The sequence below is a fragment of the Colius striatus genome, chromosome 7, assembly GCF_028858725.1.
Source record: "Colius striatus isolate bColStr4 chromosome 7, bColStr4.1.hap1, whole genome shotgun sequence".
Taxonomy (NCBI): domain Eukaryota; kingdom Metazoa; phylum Chordata; class Aves; order Coliiformes; family Coliidae; genus Colius; species Colius striatus.
This window is the reverse complement of record NC_084765.1, coordinates 7,566,509-7,580,143: the sequence shown is the minus strand read 5'-3', so window position 1 is coordinate 7,580,143 and position 13,635 is coordinate 7,566,509.

Below are 13,635 nucleotides of genomic sequence, written 5' to 3'. Positions count from 1 at the left end.
TAAAACTTTCAGAGTTTGGATGACATATTTAAAAGGCAGTTTTGAAACACAGCTTTGTTGCAGAGCAAGCAGAATCAAGCTGAATTGTCATAAAAATCAGTTCATCTTTGGAGAATTTCAATGAATTTTCTGAAAGAAAAATAATAATTTCTGTTGGAAACATTTTTACCTCGTGTCCATTTAGGTTACAGTCTTCAGGTTTCATATCTATTTCTTAGGACTGAGTACTATGCTATGAGTCAGGGCTGGCTGTGGCCATGTCACAGCTCTTGCTCATGCTTACATGTATCCTTCTTCCTTTTTAGGCACATGGAAGAGACATTGTGCAACTGGTTTTGATGCCCTAATGCTTTGCCACAAGTACACACACACAGAGGGTTTATTTCTTTCTCCTCTGTTGCATGAACCAGATATATTCCACATGTTCTTGTCTCCACACCTTTTTGATTGATTTAAACATCTTATGAGATAGTAACAAAATGAAAAGAGAAGAATCTTTACTTCAAGATGCCAGAATTCTAGTGGCATTGATTTGAAGCAGTTTATCATCAGATAGTATTTTTTAATTTGTCTTGATTCATGTGAAAGTAATTTGAATCCACATTAGTATTCTCTGAACTGATCATTAACACTTTTCAACTGATTTAGTAAACATATATTGCTTCCAAAATAAATAGAAACAGGAAAGGAGTACAGTTAGTGTAGCTGAGGCATGAAAACACACACATTAACTTGCAAGGCAAAAACTCCAGTGTCGAAATGCGGCAGCACAATTAAAGTTATATTGCTAGACTTGGTTTTGCCTCTCCAGATGATGCTTAAAAACAATAGACTGAACATTCTAAAGTAGATCTTTTCATATTGCTTCATATTTCACTGCAAAATGGTGTGGTGGTTGTAATAAATGAATGGGCACACATCTTCTGAAAATATTGGGTAGTCAGGAAAACTGACATGGCGAATCACACAGAATCACAGAATCTCAACAGCTGGAAGGCACATCAAAAGATAATCTAGTCCAACCTCCCTGTCAGAGCAGGACCTCCTAGAATAGGTCACACAGGAACTCATTCAGGTGGGTTTTGAATGAAGCTGAACTGCACATTCTCCAAGGCGTTTGACTCTGTAAAAGCCAGTGAGACATTTGTATAGCCCTGTTTGGTGTATAAGGCTTTTCTCTGTGTCCCAGAAAAAATTGAGGCCAACTTTGATGCAGAAGCCATAAAGCCACAGTAACACATTGTTATGTCCAAACCAATAAGCCTTCCTCAAAGCTTGAGCCTGTCAACACTTGGCTGATTCAGCTCTGTCATGTTCAGATGAGTTCTGCCTGTGTGTAGGGACTCTGGTCAACTTTTGCTGGGAAATGCACAGAACCCAGCAGACGGACTGTGGAGATGTGTTTAAGTAAGCCAGTAGGTGTGCCCTGTGGTATTTAGGATATTTACCTGATTTAGGATATTTAGAAGAGAGAGATTTTTTTTTTTTTTTTCCAAAAGAAACCCGGCAGCCTGCCTCCCAGCCCTCTCCAGCCCAACAGTTTTCTGGCCAGTATTGAGGACTCCAAATACTGTCTAAAGATACTGTTATCTAAAGGTACTTAACTTTCAATCTTCTACATTCACTGCTGTGATCTCTAGGTACAGGTTAATGCAGTATGGAAAAGGAAAATTTTCCGTCACGTGAAACTAAAATGATTAATTAGACTAAAGAGACAGAACAAGTTCATGACACAATGCTTACTTACACAGCTGTAACACTTCCCTGGGAGAGAGAAATCTTGTCATTCATTCCTGTTATGGCATTCCTGAAATGTGTTCTGTTTATTAGGAGTAAGGGACCCTGAAATGGCCTTTTTCTTCAGAAGTTGGTATGTCACTTGCTACCTGATAAAAGGATTAGAGAAACCTTCACCTCTTCCTTGAAGAACAGGTAAGTGTTGGTTTTGAGGGATTTCCTTTGTTAGCTCACCTAACTGATTCTGCTCCACTTGTGAGTGACTTACAAGAATATCAAATTTTATGATCCTCATGAGGCTGAGGCATGATAAGAATACTGAATTTCTCAGCCCTGCTAACAGTATGAGGCTTTTGAATATTCTCAATATCATAAGCACATAGAAAATTAACAAACTCTAAACATCTCTCTGTTTTGCTGGCCAGGAGCTCAGAGGGTCGGCACTAAAACCACCTTTCTTCTTTGCAAAGCTTAATCTAGGTGGTTTCTATAGACCTATGTTTATGTAATACACTGAATACCATCTAACAAATACTTAGGATAAAGCTGGTAATAGGGCACCTATCCCTCTGCTCCTGTGTGCAATTTAACCTCAGTCAATTTCAAAAGAAGAGTGTTTATTACTGGGAAGGAATATGTTAAACATTAGCTTGTATAACATCTCTTTCTGAAAACTCTATAATTCCTTTGTGAAAGTTGTAGGGTTTTTTAGTGCAATGCAGCTCTCTGACAACTCACTTTGTGTGCAATGGACATGCAGAAGGAAGAATGACATCATACTTGTATTTCTAAGACTTCTGGAGTGGTCCTCATGCTGTTAAAACTGACACTGTTTCAGGTGTTTCAGTATGGATGCTGATAGCAGCTGAGAAACTTTTGGCACAGCTCAGGAAAAGAAGTGCAAAGGTGACAGTCTTCTTTACTAGCTGTCTGGGGCCAGTTCCATTTGCACCATCTGCCAGCAGACATAACTGCACCAGGCCAGCCAGCCCCTCCTGTCTTCAGATTCATTTGGACTTGAAAGGTACTGAGAAGATTTGAATTCAACGTCATACCTCATGCTGACAAAATGATTCAGCCTAGAATCTGTTTCCACACAGACTATTTTGCTGTACTATGTTATAAGGAGTATTGTAGAATTAGGGTAAATGTCTGCAGTGCCCCACTTTGTTCTGTGTTCTCCATGAAGTCTCTCAGGGTCAACCTTGCCACAGAAAGGTGTATAATAAATTTTTCCCTTCTGCTCTGACACATCAGCACTAATGGACTTTTCCCTTCCTGGAGAAGCCAAGCACCTTATTTTGAAATTTGAGATTCTGGTTCCACGTTAAAGCAAAGAATTTTGCAAATGCTGCAAACACTGTCTATGTCTCAGCTGCACATATGCAATATGGAAGGATGGAAATTTTTTGTGAAGAGGCATAAAGTGGTTCTTGAAGCAGAGATGTGAATTCACGTTAAATGAAATGTATGCAGGGGGTGGTTTGGTGGGGTTGATTTGTTTTTTTGCATTACATTATAGAAAATGGTGCATTATAGATTATAAATAGTAATGATCTGGACCACACTCTTGTGTATTCAGTTCTAATTAGAAACATACTGAGCTACCAAAAATGATGCACCCAAGCCAACTTTCTCATGAATGCAGTTATCTTCTACATAAATACACCTTTAGCCAACAGGATACAAAAAGAGAAATGATGACAGGTAGTTTAATCATAGGTACTGTGAGTATCCTGAGCAAATTTCCTGGGGATATATCCCTCATCTACTTTTTCTGTTTAAAGTCTGTTCCTATTAAATCAGTTATTGACAGCCTGCTGTGTTCCTCTAATTCTTAGTTTTTATGAAATTGACCTTGCAAGTTGAGCCTTTATCTGCCCAGAGCAAAAATTATATGTACAAGGTAAAGTATTATTAGTTTCATTATTTTTGTGACACTATCGTTCTATGTTATCACTGAATCCATTTGAAAAGTAAAGCACTCCTTTAAGCTATTGGTAAACTTCAGGTTAATATCTGTCTAGCTTACTTCACTTGCAAGTGCGCCTACTGTGGAACCTCTCCCTTTATGTAGGTTTTTAGCTAATCTGTTTTAGTAATCTTCCATACTCTGATTTGGAAGTTATTTTTGGTTTTGATTTTGTTTGCAACTGCAAAAATATTGGCCAGGTGCACTATATGTAGAAGCCACTATGCAGAAAAGCATCTGAATTCCACAGAAATTACTATGGATAGCTGTCTATTTTATTGACAAAATTTGAAGAATATACATTTCCAATGTTAATGTGTTAAGCACTTCTCCACAATCAGAATTTAATTAAAGCATGTTACCTATAATAGGTTCAGATATTTGTGTTCAGCATTTTATGAATTCAGAAACAGATGGGCTATGACTAGGAAGCAGTGGAGAACAGACTGGTGTAAAGCAGATTGGCTCTCTGACAAGTGCAGGTACAGCTGTAGTACGTATTTTATTCAGCATGCCCACCTACTGTATCAGCAGCCTGCCCTACCAGCAATTCAACCACAACTGACTTAATGAAGAGTAGAAGTAAGCATGAATCCAGACTTTCCATAGATCATAATATTTGAGAACCCAGAAGAATCAACATGACGGAAATCATGCCAGGTAATTTTTTTCTCCATCTTTACATGCAAGAGAAAACAAAAGCATTGGCATTTTGAAGGAAAAAAAACCCATCCAACCACAAATTATGGTATATAAAAGATTTCCCTTTTGGTCTTTGTTAATTACTTTTTTAAAACTGAGGAAAGAAAACCTTAGCAAGTAGTAGTGTATGCTTAAATCACCATAATTGTGCCAAGGAACATGATGAAATGCTGCCTCTGTTTGTAAAGGAATGGTGATTTTACGGGCGACAGAGGGTCTAGTTATTGAAGGTTTCATGCAAGAAGTGTACAAAGGATATTTTTTTCTCCATTTGTGCCAGTCTTTGAATCTTTGCAAGTCCTGTCAGGGTTTAAATTTCTGTGACTGAAGAGGTGATGGAAGCGAATCCTTGATCTGAATGTTCCTCAACTGGGAATTTAGTATTTGCTATTTTATGCATCTAAAAAAGCTGCCTCTCTTCATCTTTTGGCATTCCTTATCCAGTTCAATGTGTTTAGGTATAATATCCCTTTTTGTCTCTATTTCTGTACCTAACATCACATATTGTAACATGCAGTAACTCACAAAGTGAATTTAGAAAAACTAAAACCTATAATTATTTTATATGGAGATTGTCTGACTTGAAATATTGAAGTAATTACCAAGTTAAATTCCTATGATCCCTGCAATTTCTATGAAGCCTGGAAATGTCAGTACTTCAGTTCTGGCATATCTCTTAAAGTAAAATTATACCACCTCAACCTAAGGTCGTAATTAAAGGTGTAACAACGCTAAGTGGAAAATGGCTATATGATTTGAATGAAAAGCAGAAAAATCCTCATAATTATATAGGAAAATGAAGTTAACTAGTTAAAAATTCCATCATTCAGGAGCCACAAACTGTAATCCATAGGTGGACAAACTTGATGCAGCTGGACAAATGTAAAGGTGAAGCTTGGGGTGTAGGTCAAGAAAAGTGCCTGTGGGACCATTTGCTTTGGAACTTTCGTGGCTTCTTCCAGAATGTGGCAAAGATGTAGGAAAAGCCTAAATGAAAAGGATGTTTTAGTAAATGTAAAATAATAAACTATTTTTTATTAAACTATTGTTTCTTTTGTTTGGGAAATTGAGAAGTACTGCTTTGATCTCCAAAATGAAATTGTAGGACACGTTTGGTTAAATTAAATTTATTTGTAACTGAATTCCTTAACAAACCTTTGAAACACAACTAAATAATATTTTAAGGATTCTGATGAGCAGCAGGATATGCAAACTCATCTGTATTTGTGTATGTACCTGTGTATGCATACACTAATCTCTGTTGTAAGCATATATGTGAACTGGTGCTTACATTTGAAAATGAAATCCTAGAGGACTAGATTGATTTTAATGAACCTTCCAGAGTCTTATTTTAAGGCTTTCTCCTTTGTTGAGCTGCAGGTGCTGTAGTAGTGGAATGATTTCCATCAGGCTTCCATCAGACTTTCCATCAGGCTTCCCAGATGGCTTCCATCAGGGTTTGCATGACAAAGACAGGACTGGGAGTGCCACTTAGGACAATAAAGCAAAGAGCTACTGTTCAGGATTTCAGTGTAATTGCACTAGCTGAGCTGTACATGCCATGTATCTTGCTTACATCTTGGACTCTTGAAGATTTTCTTTTCTCTCATTCTCTTGTCCAAGCTTCACATTTAACCTTTGAGGCAGTTTTGAATGAATTGTAGTCCTGTAGCTATAACCTCAGGCAGCTCTTTAGTGTTTTTGACTCTCTTCTCACATTGTTCCTCCTCAGGCTTCTGCTGGTCATTCTCATTTCTCTCTTGATGATTTTGTCACTTCTCTTCAGTGTAAAACTCAGGGAATCTATGAGACTGTACACTGTGACTATTTGTGATGTTGAAGTCTCTGCCTGATGCTACACTTCGCTTCATTTACCTTTCTCTTTTCATTGCTTTCCCCATGTTCCAGTAGTACTGCCTGCCCCCCCGTTACAACTATAGGGCTGACATACTGTCCATCAGATCCTGTTCCCTCCAGCCTCCACCAAAATATGTTACCTTTCATGTTGGTGACTCCCCCAAACACACTAAATCTTTTGTGTCCTGTAGATTTTTTTTCCATTTGGTTTTCACTGTCCCCTAGTTGTTCCCATGGTGAAAAAACACCTCTGGACCTACTGATCCTTCAGAAGCTTTTTAAAAACGTTCTCTGGTATTTATTCTGTCAGCATTTCAAGACTAGTTGTGTCACAAAAGGGAAGACTATTTCATAGTGAGGGTAAAATACTAGTCAGTTCCATACATGTTTAGTTCTGAAAAGTCACTTAAGCAAACAGTGATATTGGATGAAGGGATTAAGTGATGGATCTCTGAGATTTGTCTAGACACAAAAATGTACTTAAACTGTAGCTCACTATTTTTTTTAATAGATTACAAGAAAAAAAAATATCTAAAAAATTAGGTGTAGTTCTGTCAGCTCCTCAAATACAGAAATGGACCCATCCAAAACGTACTAGAAATGACTCCGTTCTAGAGCACCAGTATCTTTGCTGCAGAGATGAAGGATGAGTGCCCTGGAGACTGGCATCCAGTTCCATTGACAAAATATTTCTTTGCTAACAGAAGTGCTGGAATGTGAGCTCCTGCATGTAATAAGCTCCCACGAATGCTGGACAACCCAACTGTTTCTGCCTTGCCTCCTTTTCGAAGCTGGATGCACCTGCCAACCAGTCCCACTGCCTGCCAGGATGAATATCAGAATTGTTCCTGAAAGAAGTTAAATACAATGATTCAGGAAACCCCCTTGATTAAAGGGGTCTAAGCATAGCATGATTTTACCTTATTTTCATAACTGCAACAACAGACACAATTCTGCCTTCAGATCTCCACAGGTGTTTGCAGGAAAAGCAGGTGGTGAGCTGAGAAATTTGGCTGAGAAAAGCACTCAGGTACTCTACTGGAGAACAACTTAAGATCTTGAAGAGAAGATAACCTCTTTTTCATATTCAGAGAAAAACAGATGCATTCAATTTGCTGATTCTTTTATGAGTACAAGACTCCGTTGTGACTAGGGGAAGGCTGGAAACTGTTTGCTCTCTGTCCTGGGTGCGCTAAGTCGTAGCTGCCCAGAAACTTCAGTGAGAGCTGGGAAAATTCAGAGAGGAATTGTTGCAGCTGGAGTCTGTCTCTTCCACCTCCCTGTGGAAATAAAAGCTCCACAGCTACTTAAAAGAAGTTTGGAGTTTTTTAGAAGTAGGGTCAGTGAGCTACATGTTGCTCCATTTATTCAGCTGTGTAGGCAGTCAAAATACAGAACATGCCAGTTATTTCCTTTGGAGAGGAAGGGGAGAGAGATGATATTAAGCAGAGATAAAATCTGGAGTGTCATTAAAGAGTCATTTTTCATGTCTTTATTGTCTTATTGCTCTTCCCTCTTATGCTTCTGTATCTTGTTCTTTCCAGAGCTACTGCAAGTGAGATGCATGCTGAAGGAATAGAAACAAGTTTTGATGTCAAATAAGAACTCTACATTTAATCTGATGTATGGCAAGACATATTCAGGCATTTTTGTTGTGCATCTGATTATTTAAGACATTTTATTAGTAGCCCAATATACAAAGTAATTCTGTTACTGGGTTTGGCACATCTTCACATCAATTTTCAATTCAGTTTTTGAATTGTCCTCACACTTCTGACACTACGTATTTAAAATAATTGTCATTAACAAAGCTGAGATTGCACTTAATATTGCTTTGACTTAAAACTTTATTCACAAATTTTCTTTGAGATCTAGCATTGTAGATTGATTCAAGATGGGGACAGATACCTTGATATTTCAAGTCTCTCTTCAGTTCAGAGCAAGCTACCATTTCTGTAACCTCCTGGCTTTCTGGTGAATGAGGTGGGATGGTCTCAGATACATTCTTACTGAAGTATCTGCCATAAGTGATGCTGATTGACTCTACTTTTTTCAACTGAAGACATTGAAAGTAGGGTTTGGTACTTATATAGTCCTCAAAGGTTCTCTCATCACACTGAGCTTGGGGTAGTCCCAAGTGTAAATAGCATTTTCATCTGGATGTTGGATTAGATGATCTTTAAAGGTCCCTTCCAACCCCTACCATTCTATGATTCCATCATCCTAGAGAGTTAAGAGAGCTGGCTAATGTGATTGCTAAGCCTCTATCATTCTTGAACAATCATTGAGGATAGGTGAAGTGCCTGAGGACTGGAGAAAGGTCAATGTCAAGCCAGTCTTCAAAAAGGACAAGAAGAATGACCCAGGAAAATACAGGCCAGTCAACCTCACCTCTGTCCCTGGAAAAATGATGGAAAAACTCACCCTGGCTTCACCAAGGGGAAATCCTGTTTGACTAACTTGATATCCTTCTATGAGTGCATAACCTGCTACCTAGATGAGGGGAGAGCAGCGGATGTCATCTACCTTGACTTCAGCAAGGCTTTTGACACTGTCTCCCATAATATCCTCATCAGAAAGCTCAGGCAATGTGGCTTGGATGAGCGGACAGTGAGGTGGATCTAGAGCTGGCAGAGTGACAGAGCCCAGAGGGTGATGATCAATGGCAGAGTTGAGTTGGAATCCTGTGGCCAGTGGTGTTCCGCAGGGATCGGTCCTGGGACCAGTCTTGTTCAATATATTCATCAACGACCTGGATGAGGGGACAGAGGAACCCTCAGCAAGTTTGCTGAGTTCCTCAGGAAGTTCCTCCCCAAACTGGGAGGACTGGCTGATTCCCCAGAAGGCTGTGCGGCCATACAGAGGGATCTTGACTAGGTCGAGAGTTGGGCAGAGAGGAACCTCATGAGGTTCAAAAAGCACAAGTGCAGAGTCCTGCATCTGGGAAGGAACAACCCCCTCCAGCAGTACAGGCTGGGGGTCAAACTGCTGAAGAGCAGCTCTGCAGAGAGAGACCTGGGAGTCCTGATTGATAATAAAGTAAATATGAGCCAGCAATGTGTCCTTGTGGCCAAGAAGGCCAATGGCATCCGGAGATACAATCAAGAAGAGTGTGGTCAGCAGGTCAAGGGAGGTTCTTCTCCCTCTGTACTCTGTCCTGGTGAGGCCTCATCTGGAGTACTGTGTCCAGTTCTGAACTCCTCAGCTGTTCAGTCTGGAGGAGATTGAGGGGAGATCTGATTAACATTTATAAATATCTAAAGGGTGGATGTCAGGAGATTGGAGCATTCCTTTTTTCTATAGTAGCTAGCAACAGGACAAGGGGTAATGGGATAAATCTGGAACACAAAAAGTTCCACTCAAACATAAAAAAAAACTATTTCACTATGAGGGTGAGGGAGCAGTGGCACAGGCTGCCCAGAGGGGTTGTGGAGTCTCCTTCCTTGGAGGTCTTCAAGACCCACCTGAACATGTTTCTATGCGACCTGATCTAGGTGACCCTGCTTCTGCAGAGGGTTTGGTATAGATGATCTCTGGAGGTCGCTTCCAACCCCTACCATTCTATGATTCTATCTGACACTAGCTTGTCCTTGTTTATAACGCTCAGGCTACAGACACTCATCCACAGCCTATGCCCTTGAGTTGATCTCATGATAAAACTTTTTCTGTTGCCTAAGGTGCTGATAGTAATGCCGTGAGAGCCTTGCTCTGCTGCAGAGAAGAGCTTGACCTCCCTTAGGTGAAACGAGTTATAACCCTCCTTCCATACTCCATGATCTCCTGTAAAACAGCAGGTCTGGACTGGGTTAGAATATAGAACTAAGTTTTTGAATATAAAGATCTTTAAAAACATTTTCCAAATCTATTACTATATGAGGTAAAGGCAGCTTTACAGATCCCATTCAATGCAGAACTTACTTGTCTTACTATTACATGTAGATATTTACCTAATTCTCCCTCCTGGCTCTTTACCAGTTTCACTAAGTGGCAGATAAATTCAGTCCTACCCATCTGAACACCCTCTGAAAAATTATACTCTCCTGCCACTGCAGCAGCATTGCTGGCAACAACTTGAGTGAGTGACTGAAGGATGAAATATGTAAAATGGAGCTATAAGTCTGCTCTGATGAAGAGCTTGCTTCTGGAGAGCAGCATATTGATTTATTTAAATGTTTATGCCCTAGGTTCTTGGGCTTCCTTTTCCCTAGTGCTGATATTTGACTTTCACCTTCACACTGATACATGATTGAGTCCCATCGGTCTGTTTCCAAACTGTTACAGTCATGGTATCTGTTGTCTTTACAGATACAAAGGGCAAGAAAAGCTTCTCTGTTCCCTTTTAGGTGGCTTTAGTAGCTACAGAGCTTCCTGTGTGAGACAGTGTGAACCACGGTGTGTAAAGCTGGGCTTGTCCTTTGCCAATGCCCCTCAAGGGACTTTGACTCTCGTCTTGGAACTGGTGTCATGTCTTGTGTTGCACAAGGAAATCTCAGCATAAGCGTTACAGACATAGTCTATATGTAGATGTGGATGTTATCTGACTCTTCAGCTAACGTGACCTGTGTTTGGAAGAGCACTTTTCCCAGCCTTCTCCAATAACGTCAGAAATATGGTGAAGCTGCAGACAGTTAATTGTATCACCTGCTACTGTCCAAGAAAAGGGACCATAGGTCCAGAGATGTAAGCTGAACTGGTAGGAGAGAGAAGCAGCAGAAGGAAGCATAGGAACACAACCGGGCTGGTGGATTAGTAGGGGCTTTGAGCATCATCTATCTTACTCTGTCCATATTGATGTGCGATCCACAGGGAGACGGTGAGTCCAAACGTGCTCTCATCTATCAATCTCTACTGCATTTTTTTTGCGACCTAAACACAGCTCCATAAACTGTCCTGCTGTAACTCTGTTACAGTTGCGATGGGAAAGTCTGTGGCACAATGCTTTCTCTTGAGCCCTTTCCTATGTTTTCTTGTTGCTGGGAGGTTGAAGGTAATCCATCGTCAGAATTGGGATAGTTTGGAGCTGCAACGTCTGCTCTTATGTGCATTTCCTTCACACCTTTTAGGCTTTCTGTGCATCTGACAGCCTCTTGATATCTTGTCTCCAGCCAAATCCAAAAGACTGAAAAAAGCATAACTTTATTATCAGACCAACAAGCTTGCACAAACAAAGTACATACAGGAATGTCTGATCTTTGTGGAAAACACTGTAAAAGCAGGATCTGGTTTACTGTTAACATATGCAGCCTTAGAAACTGCAAGTACTTGCTGAGTCAGGAGTTGTCTACATGTGCCCCTAAATTTTTAAATTGAGAATTCCCCTACAGAAAAAATAATTCTTGAAAGTTCGAGTCAGCCATTCCAAGACATAAAAGAAAGCCTGTGAGTAATGAACTGTGGTTAATTTTTTTTTATTGTTTTGTGTACACACAAGAAAAGACTGTGATATTCTAAGATGATGATCCATCTTGTGTGTGCACACCCATCTTTCATATGCCTAGAAAAGGCTTTCTGTATTTTGGGACCCATTTCCTCATTATCAGAGTTACTATGTTAGATCTAATAAACCTTTTCAGAAACTGATTAAGCTTCATCTGAAAAAATAGTTGGATTTTTGGCCCTCAGTATTCCTATTACTCGTCAGCTTTTCCAGGGCTTCTATCTGACAACCAAATCCATTTTATTTCCAACCTTAGTTTATTCATTGCCAATTTATGTCATGTGAAGAAATGAATGGATTATCAAATATGCCAGACTGCAGAATAAACAAAAGTAGTGTCACTAAACACGATATACAGTGTTTAGCAAGCAGACCTAAAATAGATTCAGAAGGAAAAATCAATGCAAAAGGCCATATAGCTAATTACCAGGTACAATAAATGACTACCATGAAAAATAGGACATGTCGAGAATAATCTCTGTCAAATGTAGCTGAAGACAGTCCTCCTTAATCTGTTTAAGAATTGAGAGCGTATTAAAACCTGGAACATCTATATCAGATGTGAAAGTTTACAACTGACTAAACTTTGCATCTCTACAGATGGGTATGCGTGGAGCGAATTCCAACATGTCACTTCAGAAAAACTTAATACAGCCAAGATTGGTTGGTGTGGAAGAAAACCTTTACCAGCAAGTCTCAGTTTGCTGGCAAACTAGTGTTTAAAAGGGTGCTGTGTTTCACGATAAACTACTCCAACAATGTGGATACTGTGACATGTTGTCTCTGAAAGGTGCAGAAGGTGAGATAAGCATCTGTCTCAGTTTTTTAAGAGCCCTTGAGTTTGACAGTAGCTAAACATATGCTGCCTGGCAGGTGAGCCCGCATTTGATCTACATAGCACTTTCCTCTAATGTCTATAGTCTTGGCAGGGGCTGCTCAGCACATAAATGGCTTTTAGAAAGTAAACCAAGATTTTTCAATTCCACACTTAGGATTTTGGTACAAAATCTTTAGTTTGTTTAGTGTTGAAAGACTAAGTCTAAAAGTCTACTTGTTGAAATAATTTGCAATAGTAATTGTCCTGTTCTGTAGGTCTTCAAGTGCTCTTATCCACATTAATCAGTGTTACTCCTTTCTACAGAGGAGGTCGTTGAGGATTCATGAGTGCTATGTCTTTACAAACAGGGAAACTTTTAAGCAAATAAATGGAGTAAAAAATCACCTATTTGATGTGAAAGGTCAGGTTCATGGAATGCCTAACTTCCCTGCTGCAGTACTGTCTTCCTAGTTGTAAGATAAAAACCCTAACTGGTCTTTCAGAATCATCTAGATATTCATTATAATGTACTTTCATAACTCTTTGTTCATATGTTTATCTCTTACTGGTGACACCATGCAAATAACTTTCTATACATCACTATTATCTAGACAAATCGTTTTTTGTGTTGTGTTATTATAGATTCCCTCAAGTTCTTAAAAAGTTTTCTTCATGAAAGCATTGCTTTACTCTGGTATATGCAGAGGTTGCGATCAGCAGTTAAGACGGCAAAACCCAACTGGATTTTAAATAGAGTCCTCAGATACGAGTAACTATGTTGAAATTATACATTACCTTAGAGATCAAAACTAATAAGCTCACACTAATGTTTATCTGCCACAAAACAACAATTTGTTATTTCAGATGAGCCAATTTTGAAGGAATCGAAAGGAATAGAGAAAAATGAGCTAATGTTCATTTACAGCACATATCACATATCATATAGTAATAAGATAGTGGACAGCCCAGATTGCAGCTGTGAAATACAGATAAAGTAAACTTACAATTCCAAGGAAAGGTGATAATCTGTAACACTGACAAATCAAGCTAACAAAAAAGAATTTAAAAGGAAAATAGATATCTGATTCAGTAAAATGTGGAGCACAGATTACA